Here is a 24,213-nt window from a genome sequence, read left to right as displayed (position 1 = left end):
AGCTCAAGAACAGCCTGGGTCCTCGGAAGAAAGCCATGCCAAGTCAGCACAGAGATGTTCCTGAACAATCCCTTAATGAGAAGGAATAGAGATCAGGACCCGCTGCGGACACTCTGCAGTCCATGGTATATACACGTGTGGAACACAATAAGCCTCATTCTCATCAGCACGAATGGTCAGTCATTGCACCAATCTCTTTTATTTTTATAAAACCAGAATTAATGAGACTCACCAAAAATCCTTGAACCAAATGAAAGTTTTTCTGATAAGCATAGTCAGAAGTCTGTAGCCATAGTAGGACAACACCAGGTCAGCAGGCACTCCACCCACAAAGCCACCTCCCAGCACATAAATTGCCAGTAACCTGAAGAGCTTTGTCTGACAAACTTCCCAGCTTCCAGCTGAGGAAAAAAGGCAGGGACTTTACAGGGGTGGGGTTTTAGCTGGGCATTCTGGCTCTCCTACGCTTATCTAAAGAAGGTGACCTCATCAGAAAGCTCAAGGTCCAGGGTGAGAATTAGGTGGGATTCTATTTCTGGTTCAGCCTCTGTTTCACTGTCTATGGTTTATTTTAACTTTTAACCTCAGTTTCCTTATTAGTAAAATTGGATAACACCCATCTTGTGTACCTTCCAATTATTATAAAAATAATGTAATGATACTTTTTAAAGTATACATAAAAAGTGGCACCAAAATGTAAGGTGAGGCCACATATCCTCCATTGACATAAGCAAGGATGCAATTAAGCCTTATATGCTAATATTTTCCTAAATAGTGATCTCTAGCACAGGCTTTTTAGCCACCAATGCTCCATAAAACACAATACAATATATTGGGATAGAAAAAAAAGTATTCTTCACTTTTCAATTTGGCAACAACAACAAAATGAGATTTATTCATCCTTCATTTAGAGTACACAACTAGATAGAATTTGTCAACATCATCATCCTCATCATTATCAATCACTGGAACAAAGAATTGAAGAAGCAAAAATTGGCATTGCCAATATCCCTGTCTTTTTTTAAAATGGATTGCCTACAAGTGAGAACTTCAATGAGTTTTCTTTGAAACCACTTAACATTTGGTCAGGGATAGGAAAGTTGAACAGGAAAATATACTTCAAGATTTTAACTTGGAAAAAAAATAAGGTGTATAAACTCATAGTGGATTGAATTTTTATATTATCAGAGAACTAGAAAAGGCTTTTCCACAAGGGTACTGTAGAGGGGGTTTAGATAATCAGCCTAATAATTGGGTCAAGTGTTTCTTCTTGTTTTTCTTTCCTAAGAGATGCTTTGAAATCTCCCACTTTGAAATCCAAATTCTTTTTAAATTTAATCTCCCATACTCATATCTCCTTGATTTTTCTGAGAGATTTTAGAAATGATGTCTTTTTGCACAAACACTAACTCTAAGGCGACTTCCAGTTCTGAAATGTATAATCATTGACTCTACACTTGCTTTTAAAAATTCTGATCTGTTGAATTTTGAAATTTTAACCAATTTCACTAACCTTTCAAGTTTTTCTTATTTTCCTAACTTAATGTGAAATACAGGACATTTTGCCATGCCACTCTGACTACTCATATTATAGATGAAGGAAGGATTCTGAAAGGTGCTCTAATGACTATAATTATCATAGGGACCACATATTGAGCACTAACTACATGGCAGGCCTGATTTGAGAGCTTTTGCATATGTCAAGCCAGTGAAGCCTCTTAGTATCCCTGGGAGGGAAGTTTTACTATTCTGCTAGTACCAAATGAGCAACTGAGGATTAGAAACTTTAAAGAACCTGCCCGAGGTCATAGGCCTAACAGTAAATGATAAAGCTGAGGTGGAATGCGGGGCGGGCTGCCTGTCTCCAAAATCGTATGAGGCTCCCTTGGGTGGAAAGTGATCCAACTCCAGCTTCGTCCTTGTCACCTTATTTGCTAAGTAGCCACTAAGGCCAGCAGATTTGATCAGGGTGCAAGCATGAAGCTCAAGATCATTATAAAGCAGTTGTACTGGGTGGATTAAAAGTTCGTGAAAACAAAACAAGTTCCTCGGTGGTATTACAGGTTTCTTCTTTCCTCTCTCCTTTCCCCCTTCCCTTCCTTTAAACCTTTGGTACATCAATAAACATTTGTTCATATAAAAAGAAGGTCGAGTTTCTATTACTGCTTGGCCGAAAACACCTACAAATGTTCACAGGAACTTTAGTGACTACCAGAGTCAAGATAAGCACTTGAAAATAAGAAAAAACAAGTTCCGCGAGAGCAGAGATGCCTTCAGATTTTATTCGCGAAGGCACCCCACGCTCCTAGAAAAGAGCACGATGCACCCGATGTTCGGATTGGATGAAGTGGCAAAGGAAACCCCGCTGGTTCGGGCGTTCGGCTGTTCCTGTGCCTTGACCCCCGCTTTGGAAACGGAGGTAGGGCTGGCTCCCGACCTGTCTCAGAGACCCTCGCACTCCTCCCCCACCTTCCGTCTGCTGGGACCCGCTGCGAGCCGTTTTCGGCCACGCGCGCTTATCGGATAGACCTGCAGTCCCGCAGAGAGGAAGGGCGCCCGGGCTGTCCGCCGCGCGGGGAGGACGCGAACACCCAGGTGACGTCCCGCGGGCCGCCGCGCGAGGGCCGGGCTCTGGCGTGGGCGCGCCCCAGGGCCCGTGAGCTGAGCGCCAGGAAAGGTCTGGCGCCTGCTCCACCAGTCGCCCCTCCCCGGGGCTGGCTCGCCGGTAGTGTCTGATTGTTGGCGGATCCCCCTCCATCCCCAGAAGGTACAAAGTTTGGCTCTGTGGAGGCACCTACGAGACGGAGCGGGGCGGGTGGGTGGCCGGCTGGTTTCACACTCAGCAAAGAAAATGGAAACACAGGTGGGAAAAGAAAAAGGGAGTGGCTTTCCGGGAAGCAGCGGCCCCGACGGAGACCGCTGGAGCGCGCGGGAGTAGTTCATACCGGCCCTCTATGGGGACTAAAGAGGCTGAACTGAAGTGGCGAAGGCGAGGAGGCGATCACTGGCTTGTTTGCTAAGAGTTCGGGAAGCCGTTTTTGAACTAGAAAAGACAAATTCAGTTCTTCCTCCAGGTAGATCCCCGTGTCCCCTGTACGCGCCTCCGGACGGCCTTCTGTGAAGCCCCCCTTCCCGCTTAGTTAACTTAGTTAATATTATTCCTCTGTCACTGGACTCCTGCACGGTCAGGTCATCTGAACTCCTCAGTGGCCCTAGGGAAGTTAGCAGCTGTCAGAGAACTGGGGAGAGGAGGCAGGAGGTAGCCTGGGCCCTTTGCAACTCAGCTGGGGCTTCTGACAGCCTTTGAAAAATTCTTTCTAAAAATGTGCGTCTTGTATTTTTTAATGAGGCTTTACCCCAAAGCCTAATATCTTTGTTTGAGGTGGAATCTTCTTATTAAAATGGCCCTGAAGCTACCACTAAAGAATCAGGCATGAACATAAAATCGTCTGGATTTGAGGAATGCGCAGTTCTAATTTCATAGAACTTAGCGCAAATGCGGAGGCAGTCTGTTTTCAATGAATGTTTACTAACTTCTTAATAATGCATTTTCCTACTCAAATAATAACCTGTTTGTTAGTATAACTTAGTGGGTAGAGATGGGGGGGTGGGGATGCTGACTGGCTGGAAATGACCGGATTGGGTTGGTAACCCATTATTTGTGTTTCATTTGGATCACGGCATATGTTTAATGTCACAATTGAATTGGCCTTTTGCAGAGCAGACATGCCCGCACTTACTGTCTTATGGCTATGACAAGATAATTACAAGGGCAATGTTATTCGACTCTTAGCCTAACACAGACTATCAGACTGCACAAAGCATTCCAATTACAAGAAAAAACTTTTTCAAGCCTGGGGAATAAAGTACCACCAATGCACAGGCCACAGAATGTTTCTAAAATATTAATGTAGATAGTTAAACAGAGATTGAATAGGGAAGGAGAAGCCACCAGGCACTGTAAAGAGGAGCCAGGAACAATCCTACGGGTCCAAGATGCTGTGAGAGAACCAATTTCATTTTTAGTGTCGGCCTGGCTCTCCTCAAAAACTAGAAATAGATTTTGAGGGGAGGTCTGTTGTGTATACTGCTAAGTCCAGTGTCTATTTTGAGAGGCGAGCCTGTAGATTTAACCCAAGTCGTGGGCTAAATGCATAAGAGGCAGCAATTATCCTACCAGACCCCCAAACTCCCCAGCCTAGCACTTTAGTCCTAGAGTCAGGTGTGCGGGAGGGAGCCTTCCTCTTCACAGGACCTTTGGAAGCCCATTAGAACTATGGCTCAGGACAGTGTCTAGTCAGAGGTCCTAGATGCCCTGCAAGGGACAGTCACAGCTCCCACTCCACAAGGGATGGAAAATGTCCCTGTGCCCTGAAGATGCCGGGATGCCTCTGCCTTCCGCAGTGACACCCCCTCACCCAACATGACTCCTCTTCCTTCAACCCAGCTGGAAGAAACCCAAGCTATCACTTATTCAGCCTCCAATTTACTCACCTCCAATCCCTTATGCATTTATTTTTAACACTCTGATTCTCAGAAATGAAATGAAATATATACACCTGGGGAAATTAGAGCAAAGCTGGAAATGAGAAGAAGAATCTTCTTCATGCCTCAGGGCTGAAGAAAAGAAAAACACTTTTGTCAAGAGCCTGCTCTGTTTCAGGCAATGTTTGCATGCCTCATTTCTTTTTTCTTTTTCTTTTTCTCTCTTTTTTTTTTTTTTTTTTTTGAGACAGAGTCTCACTCTGTCACCCAGGTTGGAGTGCAGTGTCGCGCAGTCTCTGCTCACTGCAAGCTCCGCCTCCCGGGTTCACGCCATTCTCCTGCCTCAGCCTCCAGAGTAGCTGGGACTACAGGCGCCCGCCACCACGCCCAGCTAATTTTTTGTATTTTTAGTAGAGATAGGGTTTCACCATGTTGGTCAGGATGGTCTTGATCTCCTGACCTCATGATCCACCCGCCTCGGCCTCCCAAAGTGCTGGGATTAACAGGCGTGAGCCACCACGCCCCAGCCTCAGATGCTTCGTTTCATTAAATCCTCACGATAACTATGTAGAGAGTATTATTCTCACCTCACCTATGGGGAAACTGAGGCTCAGACAGGTTGGTGACTACCTAAAGTCACACTGCTAAAAATGACAGAGCCAAGATTAGGTCCAAATTTATCAAATTCTTCTAGGAAGGCCAGTATGCTTTGCTGGTGAGGGCTGTCAGGAAAAGCCCAAGCAGCTCTGTCCTCCAGCTCCATCTGTCTCCCAGCTTCCCTGAGGAGGATGCACTGAGGCTAAATCTTCCAGAAGCTGTGCCTGGAGAGCAGGTATTCACCTCTAGGGTCTCCTGTGGAGGTCCTGGGCCCCACAGGCTGCTCTGCTCCCCTCTTTTCCCCACTCTTTATCTCCATGCCCGCACCTTCTCACTCCTCTGACCCCAAACTGTTCGATGCTACAATTTCAGAACCATTGGCATATGCCCTTTCTCTCCCTGGGGTTACCACCCTTTCACTACATGCCTGGGTTTCTTCTTTCTGTCCCATCCCAACATTATTGGGAATGTCATAAAGACCCCTCCAAATAAAGCAGGAGATGCATATCTAAGGACATACTAGATGTGGCTCTGAGGTCTGAAGAACCGAGGGCCTGGAGCTTCCAAGCAGCTGATACCCTGATCAGGGTGGGAAGGAGGAGAGATGGACACTGAGGCCTTGGGCAGGGTCCAAGATTGGGGCTCCTCTGTCTTGGTGAAGGGCAGGAAGATAAGAAAAAAAATGTAGAGAGAGACAGAGAGAAGAGGAGACAGAATTATGTAAATGGCTTTTATCCAGGGAAAAGTTTACGATTACAGAAAAGTTTTTAAAAATTAGATTGTGTAAAATTAATGCTGATGAAATGACAGTCTTTGGTAAATTTCTTATGACTTACAGCTAATTGCCATGCAGCTCAGTAACAATTGTGTATTCCATTAAATACAGTTCCAAATAACTTTACTGTGCATTTTACTTAATTAACATACATTTTTAAATCTTTCTATACTCTCAGGACTAATAAAGTTTCTCTTGAATACTAGCTTCTGGCATGATTATCAGATCATCGTTGAAGTAAGTGAATACACACGCACACATACAGGGTAAATAGTGTGTTTATCCTATGACTCTAACATTCAGAGAGACATAGATGGAAACCACGTTTTATGAGAAAAAGTTTTATCTTTGGGATTTGTATTAAGCGTGTAAAATACTGGCAAAGCTTTTGCTGTGCTTAACTCAAGTCTGACACATTTAGTAGCTTATTACTCCAATTTTAATGTAAGGTTGCAAAACACTGAAATCTCATCACCTGGGTCCCACCTTGTTCTAAATATACCTGACATCCCAAACCTTCTAAATAATTGAGCTAATTTGTTTACAATGCTCTGCTCACTTTCATTAAGATGGAATTTAGTTTTTGTTTTGTTTTTTAAAGCCAATGAACTTGCAAGTTTACTTGGTTGAAAATGCCTTTTAATCTTAGAAATGTAAAAAGATTATATATTGCTACTTAAAAAAACTAGGTGAATTTTTTCTCCAACTAAAATTCTTCAGAAATTTAAAAGAAGCTGCTCTCTTTGAGGGAGATTATTTCACGGAGCACATATAAAAACATTTTTTCAAATAAAAATGTTATAAAATTGTGTACTATTAAGGCATTTCATTGCATAAATTCTGCCTAAAATATTTTATATTTTCAAAAAGTGGAAGGTGAGTACAGTTTGTTCTTTATAGAGAGCCTCTGTATCAGAGACTTATGTAATGTTCTCAAAATATTTCTTGATTCTTTCAAGCAGCATTGATGACTTATTAAACAAGGTCTATGTAGCTCTTCAGGAGCAGTTTGGGACCCTAAAGAGAGAGGAAACATTTCAGGGGGACCATTGTTCCCATCGTCTTCTCAGGGTAGAGGTCAAAGGTCAACACATAGTTTTAGAGCCTGACAAAACTGGGTTCGATTTTTGGCCCTACCACTCACTTACAGACGAACCTGAGCAATATCCTTACCCTCTTAGCCTTGGTATTCTCTTTGGCAAAATGAAGATAATAGTAGTTTTGCCTTTGATCTGACTGTGAACTTTAAATGAGGTAATGTACATAAGGTACTTAATACAGTATCTGGCACATTACAAACATTCTATAAATCTTGCTTAAAATTGGTACTTTACCTCTTTATCTTGGTTTTCATGTCTTCCTTCATGAAAATCTAGGCAATAATTTTTTTTTTAATTTGATACAGGGTCATGCTTTGTCGCCCAGGCTAGAGTGCACTTGCACAGTCTTAGCACATTGTAACCTCAAACTCCTGGGCTCAAGTGATCCTCCTGGTAGGTAGTAATTTTAAACCTGTGGTGTATTTCATATGATCTTAAACCCTCTTTCAGCCATTGGAAGTGCTTGTTCTTAACCTGTGTTTAATATTTATTTTTCTCATAGGAGTCATAGGTGTTTTCATAAGTATGACTATGTACATGCGTGTGGGTAAATATCCATTTAGCTCATGGAGACATTCAGGCTGGTCTCTTAATTGACTCATAACGGCCTTGAGAAGCTAACATTAGTCATAAATAAATACTACCTGATGGCCATTCTGGAAGAGAAACCCAGTGTGCCATTCATTATATGGAAAAAGTTATATGCCTGCTGGTAGCAACTTGTGCCCGGTAACAATCAACTATTAGAAGATGCACGTAAAAAAGATGGAGTGATGTGTCTTCTAATCCTCCATAGTATTTAAGAATGTTCAAAAGTGAGAGGTAGAGGGTAAAAGGAAGGTCTTTCTGTTCTATTTTTACCTATGACAAATGTTGTCGATTGATTATCTCGTTTTTCCTTGCCTTGAGTTTGGTTGGCTCTGAGTTTCAGGCAAGTCTGTGTCCATTTCTAGCCCTGTGAGTGGGGGGATGAATTGAGATTATTTTAGACCAATTACTGTAATTGCACTCCTCCTACCAATGCAATGATTGGTTTGACAAAGAGCATGTGACACAATTCCAGCCATTGATACTTGTGGGCCAGTGTGCAAAAGAGGCTGCTGGGAAAGGACTGCACTTTCTTTAAAATGTCCACAAAGAAGGGATGGTCCTTTCTGGCTTTTGTTGTGCTTACATGAGGATGAGGACTAGCTGCTGTAATCATCTGGCATCCCTGTGGGGACCATCCTTGGAAAAGATTTGTATACTGAGGATAGCTGCAGTGGAAAAGAAGGAAAAGACCTGGACTCTGATGTCACCATTAGGCCACTGAAATGAGCAATCTTGAAAGTACCACCCTGTCTTCCCCTGTGAAAGTCCACTCTATGGACTTCACTGTTATGTTTAAGCTATTTAGGGCTGGGTCTTCTGAAACTGACAGTTGAAGACAACCCAAATGATTTACACACGAGCCATAGAGAACCAAATCAGGAAACTCTTGCAATGAATCCATCCCTTGAGGCATCAAATGAGTTAAATATTCTGAAGTCTATGGCTGCCTTAGTTCCAGAGACGCAAATAATCCCTAATGATTTTTAACTTAGCCTCCTGTTTTAAAGCCTTTTTGAAAAAATGATTAACCCTCTATAGACTTGTTGGTCTCTTGTTTCCTTTTCTTTTCTTTCAATATTGGCCTGCCAATCTTATCAATAAAAAAAATAACCTTTTGTGCCCACTTGAAAAATTTTAAAAGTGTTTATTTTGGGGTGCTAATGAAGTGACTTTAGTCACTTTTATATGTTTATCCATTTATTTCAATTTTTATTGTTTTTTAACTCTTAATTTCTTATATTTTGCTTACTTTTTCTGTGTACTGTTTTGATCTCTTTTGCTTTCAGTGTAGTTTAAGCATATGTCTGTATGTGTGTGTGTATGTAGACTGTCGGAAGAAGCATAATGTAGTGGAAAAAGCATGGAATGTTATGTCAAACTTTGGTTTAAATCCTGACTCTGTTATCTAATTTTTGTATAGTTTTTGACAAATTCCTTAACCCAAAGCAAAAAGAACGGCAGCGAGCATGGAATGTGTTTAATTGTAGAACTAATCCTAAAGCAAGGGTGGGGATTTAGATGGCATACTATATGCTGTGAAAAATTTTAATTACATACCTATCCAAAACTGGAAGAGGAAGAGGGAAAGAAGGTGGAAGGTAGTGTAAATTCACTTATGGCCTCGTGTAATATATCTGAGTCAAAGGATATATTATTCAACCTTACAAAACAAGTATTTAAAGTGTAAGGATTAGCCAGGTGCAGTGGCACGCACCTGTAATCTGAGCTACTTGGGAGGCTGAGGCAGAAGAATTGCTTGAACCCAGGAGGTGGAGGTTGCAGTGAGCCGAGATCACGCCGCTGCACTCCAGCCTGGGCAGCAGAGCAAGACTCCGTCTCAAAAAATAAATAAATAAATACAACACAACACAACACAACACAACAAACACAATAAAATAGAGTATAAGAACATTAAAATGTACAAAGCTAAAACTAAAAATATAATTTGTTGACCAAAATTGAGCAGTGGAGGGCCAGAAGAAAAAAGCAAGGAAGGGGAAATATGCCGATGTTATCATTTCCTTTTTTATATTTTTATATACTACAGGGTCCATGTGCAGTTGTGTTACATGGATATATTTCATAGTGGTGAAGTCTGGGGCTATTAGTGTACCTATCACCCAAATAGGATATATTGTACCCAATAGGAATTATTTCATCCCTCATCCGCCTCCCACCTTCCCACCTTTTGGAATCTCCGTGTCTATTATTCCTCTCTGTACCCATTGTTTAGCTCCCACTTATAAGTGAGAATATGTGGTTTTTGACTTTCTGTTTCAAGTCATTTCAATTAGAATAATGGCCTCCAGTTCCATGTATGTTGCCATAGACATTATTTCATTATTTTTTATGACTGAGTAGGATTCCATAGTATACATATATACCACATTTTCTTTATCTGCCCATCAGTTGATGGACACTTAGGTTGACTGCATGACTTTGCTAATGTAAACAGCATTAGATAAACATACAAGTGTAGGAGTCTTTTTGATACATGATTTCTTTTTGGGGGGAAGATACCCAGTGATGGGATTACTATATCAAAGGTAGTTCTTTTTTCACTTCCTTGAGAAATCTTCATACTGTTTTCTGTAAAGTTGTACTAATTTACATTTCCACTAACAATGTGTAAGTATTCCTTTTCTCTGCATCCTTCCCAATATCTGTTGATTTTTGACTTTTTAATAATATTCATTCTGGCTGGTGTAAGATGGTATCTCATTATGGTTTTAATTTGCATTTCTCTGATGATTAGTGATATTGAGCATTTTTCATATGTTTTTTGGCCATTTGTATGTCTTCTTTTGAAAAATGTCTGTTCATGTCCATTGCTTGCTTTTTAATAGGGTTATTTGGTTTTTTTCCTGTTGATTTGTTTCAGTTCCTTGTAGATTCTGAATATTAGCCCTTTGTCAGATGCAATGTTTGCAAATATCTTCTCCTATTCTGTAGGTTGTCTGTCTACTCTGTTGATTATTTCTTTTGATGTACAAAGGCTTTTTAGTTTGATTAAATCCCATTTGCCTATTGTTTTTGTTGCATTTCTTTTTGAGGACTTAGTCATAAATTCTTTGCCTAGGCCAATGTCCAGAAGAGTTTTGCCTAGGTTTTCTTCCAGGATTTTTGTAGTTTCAGGTCTTACACTTAAGTCTAATCAATTTTACATTAACTTTTGTATATGCTGAGAGATATGGGTCCAATTCCATTCTTCTGCATATGACTATGCAATTTTCCCAGTACCACTTATTTAATAGCGTGTACTTCCCCAGTGTATGTTTTTGTCAACTTTGTCAAAGATTATTGGTTGTAGAGGTATGTGGTTTTATTTCTGGGTTCTCTGTACTGTTCCATTGATCTATGTGTCTGTTTTTGTGCCAGCATCATGCTGTTTTGGTTACTATAGCCATAGTATAATTTGAAGTCAGGTAATGTGATACCTCTAGATTTATTCTTTTTTGTTTAGGACTGCTTTGGCTATTCGGACTCTTTTTTCATTTCATATGAATGTTAGCATTGCTTTTTCCAATTCTGTGAAGAATTATACTGGTAATTTGATAGGAATTTCATTGAATCTGTAGATTGTTTTGGGCAGTATGGTCATTTTAATGATACTGGTTCTTCCAATTCATGAGCATAGGATGCTTTTCCATTTGTTTGTGTCTTCTCTAATTGCTTTCATCATTGTTTTGCAGTTCTTTTTGTAGAGATCTTTTAACTCCTTGGTGAAATCTATTCCTAGGTATTTTATTTTATTTTGGTAGCTATTGTAAATGGGATTGAGTTCTTGATTTGGTTCCCAGCTTGATCATTATTTGTATAGAAATGCTACTAATTTTTGTACATTGATTATGTATTCTGAAACTTTACTAAAGTCATTTATCAAATCTAGGAGTCTTTTCAAGGAGTCCTTAGGGTTTTCTAGGCATAAGATCATATCATCAACAAACAGAAATAATTCAACTTACTTTTTTCTGATTGAATGACTTGTATTTCTTTCTCTTGCCTGCTTGCCCCAGCTAGGACTTTCAGTACTATGTTTGAATAGTAGTGGTGAAAGTGGGCATCCTTGTATTGTCCCAGTTCTAAGGGGGAATGCTTTTAACTTTTCCACATTCACTATGATTTTGGCTATGGGTTTGCCATATGTAACCCTTATTATTTTGAAGTAAGTTCCTTCTAGGCCTAGTTTTTTGAGGGTTTTATCATGAAGGGATGCTAGATTTTACGGAATGCTTTTTCTGCATCTATTGATGTGACCATAGGGTTTTTAAAAATTCTGTGTATGTGGTGAGTCACATATGAAAGAACTAAAAGATATTATCTAAAGAATTAAAGTCTGAAAGTAGCATGTAAAATTAAACAAATGTAACCTATAAAACAAAAATATACATTTTCCTAAACATTGTTAAAAAACAAAAAGATACAGTGAAAAATGTAGAGAAATAAATGTTTCTCTTTCATGTATAAGTGTATATATATGTATGTATATATGTGTATGTGCATGTATGTGTGTATAACAGAAGACAAAATATGAAATACTTCTGGACTTCTTTATTATGAAATGATTCACCTACCAGCTAAAGGATACCTAATCAGAAGCCCCTTGTAAAGAGTCCAATCCTTCCTTCCAGAGCTAAAAACAAACATATCTGTCATTATGATGGATGTAAAGGAGTTAAATTCTATCTCTATTATAGAAAAATAACTTCAGATTGGCTTATAACGGAATATCCAACCCTTATGCTGTAGATAAGAAACATCCCTTAAATAAGACAGTTCAGAAAGGTTGAAAAATAAAAATATAGGCAAAGGTGTATCCGATAAATGCAAACATTGCCACACTTTTTTAATAACAGGTGAGCATCATGTCAAGGAAGTCAAGAGAAGAGAGTGTTTCGAGGAAGAAATATTCAATGATGTTGGATGTTGCCAGGAAACCAACTAAAATAAGGACAAAGAAGAATTACTTGGATTTAGCCAACAATAAGATTAAGTAACCTTGAAAACAATGGTTTTATTAGAGTGGTGAGGCAAAAGCTTGAGTGTGACAATTTCAAATTCTTTTTTGGGGAACAACTGGGATCAGGCTTGCTTTAGAAAGTTCAGAGTAGTGGGCAGGTCCATGTAAAAAATAGTATGTATAGGGCCTAGTAAAAGGAAAGATGAGTGACATGCATATTTGGCTTTTTGAGACCTAATTCTGCTTGTGACATCCTCTATAGACAAACATCTAAGTATGAGGACTCAAGAGTGAAAACAATTCTTTTCCAAAAGTTGTTACTAACCCCATGGCAGGGGCTGGGCATGGTGGCTCACACCTGTAATCCCAGCACTTTGGGAGGCCAAGGATGGAGGATCACTTGAGCCCAAGAGTTTGAGGCCAACCTGGACAACATGGTAAAACCCTGTCTCTACAAAAATACCACCAAAAAAAAAAAAAAAAAAAAAAGAAATTAGCTGGGCATGGTGGTGCACTCCTGAAGTCCCAGCTACTCAGGAATCTGAGGTGAAAGGATTACTTGAGCCTGGGAAGTTGAGGCTGCAGCGAGCCATGATTGCACCACTGCACTCCAGCCAGGGCAGCAGAGCAAGACCCTGACTCTAATAATAATAAGACAAACAAAACAAAACAAAAAAACAAAAACATCATGGCTGGCACCAGCCACATATACCTTAAGAAAGACCACTCTCACCAAGACAGTGCTCTGTCTTGAGTCCAAAAGGGAGAAAGGGAGCATCTAGTGTCACTTTTCATTTGTCTCAGCATCTAAATAGTAACTTCTTTCCCTAACGTCTAATGTTTGAGTGCTCAATTTGATCAGCCTGCATCAGAGGTTTAGGGAGAAATGGAAAAAGCCACTTCCCCATCAAGAGTTCATCCACCCAACTCATATGGCACCTATATTAGCACCCCAATTAAAATTGGGTGTGGTTTTTTTTTCTGGAAAGTAGGTCTTACTCTGTTGCCCAAGCTAGAGTACAGTGGTGCAATCTCAGCTCACTGCAACCTCCACCTCCCAGGCTCAAGCGATCCTTCTGTCTCGGCCTCCTGAGTAGCTGAGACTACAGATGTGCACCACCACACCTGGCTAATTTTTTTGTTGTTGTTGTACAGGCAGGGTTTCTCCATATTGCCCAGGCTGGTCTTGAACTCCTGACCTCAAGTGATCTGCCCGCCTCAGCCTCCCAAAGGGCTGGGATTACAGGCGTGAGCCACCGTGCCCAGCCCCAATTAAAATTCTTTCATATATCAATGTTAGATTTCTGAACAGCCATTCTGAGTAGGGTTGGGGAAGGTGGGCTGATGTGAGTCATTAACTGAGGCTTAATTTAGGAGGCAGATTTGAAACGGACCACAAAAGACTGAGAAGTAATTTTGTCGAAGTGTGAGACAAGGCTGCCATAACTGCAGTGAGAAGTAATAAAGGAAGCAATGAAGCTGTGAGGAGGAAAACCTGAAGTTCCATCTGAATAGAAAAGAGACAGATAGGGAGCGGGGGGTTTAGGGAGCTGTGAAATCAGTATCTAGAATATGGAATTAGATGCAAGATATGTGGGAAGTTGTCGGGAGGGATAAAGGGTTGGAGAGTAAAACCATCACCTCAGTCGACAAGCATTGTGTTGAGCTTACACTAAATGTTTACAGTCACTAGCAGTTTTGGGGAAGTGTATGTAAACACACAACTAATAATTATGAGGTATGTATAAAGCCTGAGAGTATACAGAAAGGGGAGACTCACAGAGCTGGAATTAATCACCGACTGTTTCTTAGAGGTGAGCCATTTCTGAAAAGAAGAGCTTTCCACATCAACAAGGAGGGAAAGAGACTTTCATGCAGAGAGAACATGAGAGAAAGCACAGATATGAAATTAATAGTAACAGCAATGGTAACCAACACTCATTTCCTAGTTGCTGTGTGCCAGCTGCCTTACATCCTCACAACAGCCTTATGCAATGGGTTATATTATTCCCATTAAACAAATAGGAAACTGAGGTTACAAAAGAGGTTAATGAATTTGACCCCATTCTCAATCCCTGTAGGGTAGAACCGGATTCAGTCCCAACATCTCCATGTTTAACCACCATACCACTGGCCAGATCCCCACAGAGAAAAAGGATTTTCCCAGAGGCCAGACTCCGGTGACCGGAAAACAGCTCCAGTCAGAAGCCACTGTCCAGTAGTGAAACATGTTTTTTCTTATGGCCACCCTCTTCTTTGTGCTTGAAACGCTTACCCCACAGGGAAGTGTTTAGCAGAAAAGTGCCAGTCAATTTTATCTCAACTCTAATAAGACATCTTTGTGTTTTGCCTTCAGTCTAGAATGTTACATGATAGACATAGGATTGCTACGTTAATGTTTGGACCACAGCATAGGACAATCTGTACTTTTAAAGTAAAAATAGTAACAACAATAATAATAATTAATTAATAAGCAAAAGGATTGACAGAAAAACCTCTAGATGCTTATTTTTACTGTGGTAGATTACTGATTGTCAAAGTAAAATGTCTCTTATTTTATAAGCATTTGACCTATTTGAAAGACATGAAGATTATCTAAGATTTTTCCTTTGTTAAATTTGCAACCCTGCTTTGACATCCACTCAAATATGTAATAACTTTTTATCATAAAACCTGCAGCAGAAATGAATGCTAATATTTTCATGCATCCTTCTGGGATTGCAGTGTCTGAATGGATATATCTTTTCTTTGATGTTTTTGGAGCTTGTTTCATGTAATCAGTACCTGTCAGTGGAGCACTGAATATTGGCAGAATACAAAATTATCCCACATTCTCATTGCTATTAAATACCTCACTCCCAGTTTTAAGTCATCCATGATTTGATTCAGAAGTGAAAATCCCAATATAGAGGGTATTTTTTTGCCAATGGTAGTATCTAGTCCTTGGAAAGGTTATATCTCGAAAATTTCTTTTCTGTCTCTCTCTGTCACTCTCACGCACTTGAGCGCATGTATGTGAGCACACACACACACACACACACACACACATATGCTTTCACATGAAGTTTCTCAAGTCCATCCCATTGACTATTTGGACAGCTCTTCCCTGCCTCTCAGGAAGCCAATGGATGAACCACAGTTCTATAGAATTATCTTGACCTCTGATAGCTTCCGCCAGGCTCTCAGAACTGGATCCAACCAGGACATTAGCACAAACAACTTCCATCTCAGCCTGCCCTGACCTGGCAACCAGATGGTCCCAAGTAAGATTATTTTTCCTTAAAGTGAGCTTAGTCCAGATTCAGTGGAGCACATTGCCTTCTTTTTTTTTTTTTTTTTACTTTTTTAAATTTATTTATTATACTTTAGGTTTTAGGGTACATGTGCACAATGTGCAGGTTTGTTACATATGTATCCATGTGCCATGTTGATTTCCTGCACCCATTAACTCGTCATTTAGCATTAGGTATATCTCGTAATGCTGTCCCTCCCCCCTCCCCCCACCCCACAACAGTCCCTGGAGTGTGATGTTCCCCTTCCTGTGTCCATGAGTTCTCATTGTTCAATTCCCACCTATGAGTGAGAACATGCGGTGTTTGGTTTTTTGTCCTTGCGATAGTTTACTGAGAATGATGTTTTCCAGTTTCATCCATGTTCCTACAAAGGACACGAACTCATCATTTTTTATGGCTGCATAGTATTCCATGGTGTACATGTGCCACATTTTCTCAAAGGACATGAACAGACACTTCTCAAAAGAAGACATTTATGCAGCCAAAAAACACATGAAGAAATGCTCATCATCACTGGCCATCAGAGAAATGCAAATCAAAACCACAGTGAGATACCATCTCACACCAGTTAGAATGGCCATCATTAAAAAAGCAGGAAACAACAGGTGCTGGAGAGGATGTGGAGAAATAGGAACACTTTTACACTGTTGGTGGGACTGTAAACTAGTTCAACCATTGTGGAAGTCAGTGTGGCGATTCCTCAGGGATCTAGAACTAGAAATACCATTTGACCCAGCCATCCCATTACTGGGTATACACCCAAAGGACTATAAATCATGCTGCTATAAAGACATATGCACACGTATGTTTATTGCGGCACTATTCACAATAGCAAAGAGTTGGAACCAACCCAAATGTCCAACAACGATAGACTGGATTAAGAAAATGTGGCACATTGCCTTCTTTTAAAACATCTCACTCATCCCCATAGGTGAGACTGTGGTGCTAGGAAAATTTGTATGTGTACCTGAGAACTAGTGTTTAACAAGAGGCCATAGCAGGTGGAGTCAAGTGTGCTACTGTGCTTTTAGAATGTTTACTTTCTCATTAATTTATAGATGAACTATAAAACAGAATAATCATCATGTAACTTGAAATGACCAAATTAAACAAAGATCTTTAACAAGCATGTGTCACCAAGTTCACATGAGAGTACTTTAATGCTAGCAAATTTCAACAACAAACAACTCTCTTCACCGAATAAAATCTTGTAGATCAGTTGAGCAAAGTGCCAAGCCATTTAAAAATTTTTTTCTTCTTAATTTAACTGTCTCTGCAAAGGAGCATACGTTTTTCAGAAATTTTCTTCTTTAACCCTATTAAAGATCCCTCCTCGTGGAATTCGTAAAAGGGATATAAGGTAAATCAGAATTATATTAATTAAAGGATATTAAGTTAGCAACAATGTAAATAATCACGGTATGAATTGCTGTCAAGGCTATTGTCTATAGTCAGCTTTCCCAGGCAGCTTTGCCCAAGACAAATAGGAGGAAAAAATACAAATCACATATGTAATCTTAAATTTTTTAGTAGCCACATTAAAAAGTAAAAAGAAACAGGTGAAATCAATTTTAATAATACATTTAATTTAACCTATTCTATTAAAAATTTTATTTCCATGTGTAATCAATACAAAGTAATTATTAAGGATTTCTTTTACATTTTTTATACTTAGTCTTCAAAATCAGGCGCACATTTTACACTTACTGCACATCTCAATTCAGACAAGCCACATTGCAAGTGCTTAGTAGCCTCTTGTGGCTAGTGGCTACTGTGGTTGTAGGGAAGTTCAGTGGACCATGCATACTGTGCTGCTGTCTTAGGTGATAGGAAAAAATAAAAAAGATGAATAAAACATGACTCCTGCCCTCAGTGAGCAAAGTACAGGGATTCTTTCAGGCTGGGACAGATTCTTTCCTTGCGTGTACAGTGCTGCCTCTCTGGACCTTTCTGCCAATTAGAGACTCTCTGTGTTCCCAAGTCACTGGACTTCCATGTCAGAAAATGGGCATAATGTGCTGATTTTATTAAAACAAGACGCTCTACCACTGTCAACTGAAAAACTGTTTTAATAAATACACCAACCTATTATGTCTATGAAGTAAATGATATTCCCCATCCAACCCACCTCCCTCCGCCCCACCTCCTACCACCTGGATGTGGCACCTTTGAGCAGTGCACAACCTGCACAGCCATACCAGAAGACCTGCTTATTCCCTTTGCCTAGTACTGGCCATGGCACCTTTTCCTTTCCCCAGTTCTTTCCCTGCCTGTACTCCAACCAACGTCAGAATAGGACCGTCTAATTGAAAGCCCACTAACCATCTCACATTGACTGCAGCACAAACTGTGAAGCAGGGTACATTTTTTTGGTGTCCTAGTCTTTTTTAGCCACCCCCAACATGCTATCATCCTCTTTCAGGGAGGGCCAACGGATGAGCTTTTCTTCTAAAGAACTGTCTTGGGCCAGGCACAGTGGCTCACGCCTGTAATCCCAGCACTTTGGGAGGCCGAGGCGGGCAGATCACGAGGTCACGAGATCGAGATCATCCTGGCTAACACGGTGAAACCCCATCTCTACTAAAAATACAAAAAATTAGCCAGGTGTGGTGGCGGGCCTCTGTAGTCCCAGCTACTCGGGAGGCCGAGGCAGGAGAATCACTTGAACCCGGGAGGCGGAGCTGGCAGTGAGCTGAGATTGTGCCACTGCACTCTAGCCTGACAGAGCGAGACTCCGGCTCAAAAAAAAAAAAAAAAGAAAAAACTGTCTTGACCTCCCATAGCCTCTTCCAGACTCTGTAAGATGCGCAAGTGTAGGAAATGTCCTCTTAACACAACCTGCTTTCAGAGAAGAGTCAGATGGCAGTCCTTAATTCTGTGTCATGCATTGAATACAGTACTTCATCTTAAGGGTTTTCACATTATAAGCACCATTTGTACTATTGAGATGAAAGTCTACATTCTCAGTTAAATTAAATGTCAGATAAGTAAGAGGTGGGGCATCTCCTTGGAGCTGCTGAAATGCTGCTAATCAAGTGGAAACCTACCTTGCCTCTGATTGTGGCCCTGCCAGAGAGGCCCATCGGCTGCACTTTCTTCCTTTGCATTCCTCTATACCTTTGCCAATTCATGTCGGGATCCCGGTTTATATTGATTCTTGAAGTGTTTTTTCCCTGTGCCTGCTCACTTAGTGGGTATAATTTTTGAGTTTACCTCATATTCGAAGTATTTACATTGTTTGTACTAGTTTCCAGAAAAGCAGTCATACGGTCCAAGATTGAATATTAATATCATAAATTATACTTATCATCTAGCAAACTTTATTATGGTTGAATTACCTAGCAGTAGCCTTGTTTTTAAGTAGATGAGTCTTCTTAATTCTGAAGCTGAGGAAATAGCATGACATTTCAAGTTTTTAATTTAAAACTTTGCTACCTTTTTTTAAAGGATAAGGATAAGTGGAACCAACTTATCCACTAGGCATAGTAGCCATTATGCCCAGGACCCACAGGACCTCTAGGGGCCAATGGAAATGTTTACATTTCTTTTAAATTCAGAAGGGAAAAAAATAAATGTACCCCAACCTGGAGTACATTTGCCTTTATACCAATGCAATGGTAAATATGACTTTTTTTTCTTTGCAGAGGAATGGGCTCACAAAGACAAAAGTGTCTGGAGCCCATGAAAGTAATGATACAGCCCTACTCTGTATGGTATCACAACTCCTGTGAACAGTCTTAGGAGCAGGGTACATTTTCTTCTGTTCTTCCTAAGCAGAGTAAATTTTCTTCAAAATTTCTCTCCAACTATGTGTGAAAACTTCTCTAGCGAAATGATGAGCTGGAGTTTTCCTAAGAATCTAATAGGTCTTAGAAGGCATAGAACTTGAGTCTGAGCTCCCTAACTTCTTTTTAAACCCTCAGAGAACATTCCCTTCCAGCTAATACAGTTCAAGGTCAAAGGAGATTTTGAACATGCTAATTAAAATGTTAGATATTGCTTGAACAGAAGAAAATTAACTTTTATGCACACATTTTGAGAGTGATTCACGAATGAGTAGGATAACATGTCAGACTGCATCTCAGACCCCAGTTGCTTATCAAAAGCTAAGTATTTACTTTTACCAAACCAAATCCACTAAAATATAACTTTGTTATAAAAATGAAGTCAAAAGAAAATCAGCAGGTCAGGTAAATATTGGCATTCTGGCCTCTGTGCGCCTAAGGTTGCTTTTCATGCTGTGGAATGTATGAGTTGCTGACAAAAATATCTGTGGCAAGGGGCCAGCAAGTGTGTGAGGCAAGAACGTCAGCAAAGGATGTCAATTTCTTACAGGCAAAACTGGAATTTGAGCAGTAGGCCCTGGTTCCTAGTCAGCAGGCCTTACCTTAGCAAGGCTTAGGCAGTTCCTATGCAGGGCTGAATGGGGAAGGTGCAAAAGCAGGTGTCAGAAGGTAAACTGAAGTAGGAGACAGGGTTGTGAAGATGCCTAGAGGTCCATGTGGGTGCATTGGCAATCATGAGGTAGCTGGGGAGCACTGTAAAAAAGCCACAAGTGGTGCTCCATGAAAGTAGACAGATGTGTCTAGCTGGCAGCAGCCACACCTGGAGTGGCTTGACCAAAAGGCATAGATAGATGGTGGTTTGAGAGATGAGCTGTGGCACAACTATGGCTACACAACTAGGGCCTACAGCAGTCCTGCTCCTTCACACCATCAGTCACCATCCATGGCTTCATCTCCTAGGACACTAATGCCACCTGGAGATGCCCCAAAGCTGCACATAATTGGTGCCCACCAGATTATGGCTGGTTTTCATATAGGCTGAAAATGCTCAGACATAAAAAGGTTGAGACTTGTGCAAAAATCACATAGTTTCCTAAGGCTATAGATTCTGAACTGGATGTTCAGAAATGGATGTTATATCATCATTGTCATTTGAAGAGATAACTAAAGATTATGCAACCCAAACATGTTGGAGAAAGATACAGGTTTGTTAGGCAGTTAATCAAAATACTATATTATTTTCCTGGATTTTATCTTTGGGATATTTTTAACTTTTTAAAATTTGTAATGTGCTGTCATATCTGTCATATCTTTTTTGCCCTTATATTTGTGTTTGTGAATTTGTGTTCTTCCTAAAGACCTTCCCCTAGTTGTATAAGCTGAAAGATCCACAAATCCTTCACCTGCTCCTGACTGTCTGCATACCCACCCTCAAACTGTGAGATTCAATTCCTGCATCATTCTAGCAGATAGAAATTTCTCTCTGGTCACTTAGCAAAACAATTCAAATGAAGGATGCTATGAATGTTTGCGATTGAAAAGTGAAGTGCCTTTCTGTCAGTCAAGAATTACATTATAAAGTTCAGTTGTTTAAGCTATATTGATTTAAGTGTTTAGCCACTACTTATCCTAAGGAGGTGGGTAAGAGGCAGAAACAAAGTAGTGAGTATGTTTAAGATACATTCCCAGCCAATATGACTGTAATTTTACATCATGATCACCAACTCATGGTGTATTCTTCATTAGGATAAACTGCATTAGTCTTTTCTGTCTAGCTTCTCCTTATCACTTAGAGATATGTGGGCAACTGAGAAGTGAGAGGTAGAATGACCCCTAGCTTGCTTTCTAGCTATGAGAGGAGACCAAGCCTAATTTCCCCATATCTAAATCCAGTCATTCTAGCTGCTGTCTAAACAATATCAATATATAGAGATGGGATCATGGGAGTGATCCACTTTCCTCTGGTTCTATTCACTGTCTGAAGTGTTTTGAACTAAAAGCTGGTGCTATGTTTCAAAACCCATTCCCTGTAGATTAAGGACTAAAAACTGACAGCCTTAACCTCAGCCCTGTCTTGGTTCACAACTGATTCCTACAGTTCTTACCACCTCCTCTCCATCCCAGGGTTCCATACCCCCAGTAAACTAAATCCAGTGCATAATGATGATCATGATGATTATTGTAATAACTGACATTAATTGAATACTTACTAGAATACATTATTCTCAATACTTTTTTGGATTATCACATTAATCATCACAACCTCACTATGAGATAGGTACTATTATTATTACTGTTTTACCAATGGGGAACCTGAGACTAAGAGAGATTACTAAACCAAATTCTTTGCTATAGACACTATAATGTGTGTTAAGTGAGTGAATGACATAAAATAGAGTATGCCTGGAGATCACTGAAATAGAGATTTCACAAATAAAGGTTGAATAGAATGTAAGGAGATGGGTGGATCAGGTGAAAAATGAGATCCTCCAGTTAGTTGGGACATAACTTGGAGAGCAAATGTATAAAACCTGGATCCATAGGTGTGTATGGAGGGGGGATTGCTGACAGGTAAATGTAATTGTGCTATTTTGCACATTGTGGCTATTGAACTGTCTTCAGTGGTTTTCCATTAGCAGTAGGCTTTTTCCCCAGATGATTTTTTTCCCTGATATTTAACTTGAAAATAGTAACAAAACAAGCAGCCAAAAGCTGGCTTACCAGTTCACTTAATCTCATCATCATGACTTTACTGAAATAAGTTGAAGATAATTATTTTAGGGTTTATGTTAAAAAATAATCAAAACTATGAAATTATCACTGCAATGTAAGTAAGCTCATCATCTGTTAGGTCTTTTCATTTAATCTCTGCATCATGTTCCTCCCTCTTTGCCATATATTTTTTGTTATCACTTTTCAGACTTCTTAACACTGTCTTTTTGCTTTAAAAAGCCTAACGTTCTTTAAATGCATTTCTCCTTTTGCTTGTCCTAGTCATCATGAATAAATTGTGTATGTATGAAGATGTCAGTGTACATAGATGAACGATGTGAATCAGAATACATTAAACTGACACTGTCAGTCTTCTTTCAACACCAACCTCACAAACATAAATTTCTCTGTTTTTTTTTAAAGAAAATAATCTTGCTACCAAAAGACTCAACTGTTTAAGACCTGTTTTCTGGGGTCATATTTCAAGTAAGTGTCAAAACTTGCAATTTAAGGAATGAGAAAAAAGTTTATACTTTGAAAAGTATCAAAAAAAGTACTTTTTTCTTTAATATTCAGGATGGATGGGTTCAACCCAAAGTTACCGCATGAGTACAGATGGAGAGACAGTGCAAGGGGGCTTTTGCAAAGGAGTTTTTATGCAGTTAATCTTATTTAGCATTGGCTTTCATTATAAAATTACGGGGAGTTTTCCTGGATGAAAATGGCCCCTAGGTATAATGAAATCATACTGAAGAATTGAGAGATTCTTTATACAAAATATTCTTTAAAATAACCATTTGATTAAATATTAACAATAATTAAAATTATGAACATAATTTAAATACTAATGCTTAAACTTTTTCAATAGCTAATATTTAACAACCATCAGTGAATTAATATTTTGTTTCTGTATATTTAACTAATGAAACAGTCTATTAACACAAAGATAAGAATATGGTAATTGCTGAACTGGTGAAGTACCAAATATTGTTGGGCATTCACTCTTCAAGTTTAGCAGCCATATACCTGGAGGGAAGGCAGGCTGCGTCCTGCCACAGTTCACAAAACAAGAAGAAAGACAAGTAGGTTATTTTTCTTGACATGGATTTCTTATTTGATTTGGTGAGTTTCCCAATTTGAAATTATATTAAGTCAATAAAGCAACAAATTTCTTATAAATATGACAAGGATTCACTAAATTATATTTATGATGAATTTCCACTGATACACCAATTTGCCTTTACTTCAAATTCCAACATTTACAGGAGATGGTAAACATGAAGTTTTAATTGACACCGAAGAAAAACAGTGACAGCTAAGGTAAAAGAGCTCTTACTTTTTCAGGTATTTAAGGATAAAAAGGTTACAGTTTACTTTCAAGTCCTTTCCACACACAGTATTATTTAACATATTTCTTTCTTTTCTACTCTTTGAAGCTCCCATCTTCCTCAAAGGACTTGAGAGCTGGAAAATAAATAAAGCAAGTTGTATAGAGAGGTGGAAGGGTGGGGCTACAAAGCTTTGGGCTGAGATTTCATTAGCCTGGGAATCGTCAATAACAAGTAAGTCTTCTGACTGCAATTCTTTTTGAGTAAGCATTAAAAGAAATTAATACGTAGCCAAACTGATTATACTCCCAAAACTTATGACGTGAAGCCATTAGTCTTGGAAACACATGTGGCAAGCTATCTTCCTGTAGATTATATTTGGAGAAGTGATATTGAAATTCATAAATGATTTGTGAGATCATAAAAATTGCTATACATAATTCATTGGAAAAAGTTTGCCTATGGCTTAAACTTAAGTCATCATTTTAAAAAATGCATATGCCTCCCAAACCTATTCATTTGCATATATGATCCATATTTTCTTTTTTAAACTTATAGAAGTGCTTAAAAAACAAATGTCATAAAAG

General features: G+C 39.5%; 1 protein-coding gene across 2 annotated transcripts in view; it reads left to right on the top strand.

The window, feature by feature from the left end:
- The first annotated feature begins 2,307 nt into the window (after positions 1-2,307).
- MCHR2 (melanin concentrating hormone receptor 2) overlaps positions 2,308-24,213 on the top strand; it is a 69,778-nt gene continuing 47,872 nt past the window's right edge. Inside the window, exons 1-2 of one of the 2 annotated variants that reach the window (XM_058430330.1) lie at positions 2,719-2,767; positions 22,722-22,784. The gene's annotated coding sequence lies outside the window, so the exon portion shown is untranslated. Of the gene's footprint in view, positions 2,596-2,718; positions 2,768-22,721; positions 22,785-24,213 lie in introns of those variants that run through there. The other variant, XM_032165070.1, reaches the window with a different exon arrangement.

This window comes from Hylobates moloch, unplaced genomic scaffold (assembly GCF_009828535.3).
Source record: "Hylobates moloch isolate HMO894 unplaced genomic scaffold, HMol_V3 SCAFFOLD_2, whole genome shotgun sequence".
Lineage (NCBI taxonomy): Eukaryota > Metazoa > Chordata > Mammalia > Primates > Hylobatidae > Hylobates > Hylobates moloch.
The sequence above is the reverse complement of the archived record's forward strand: the minus strand, read 5'-3'. Positions and strand labels throughout refer to the sequence as shown.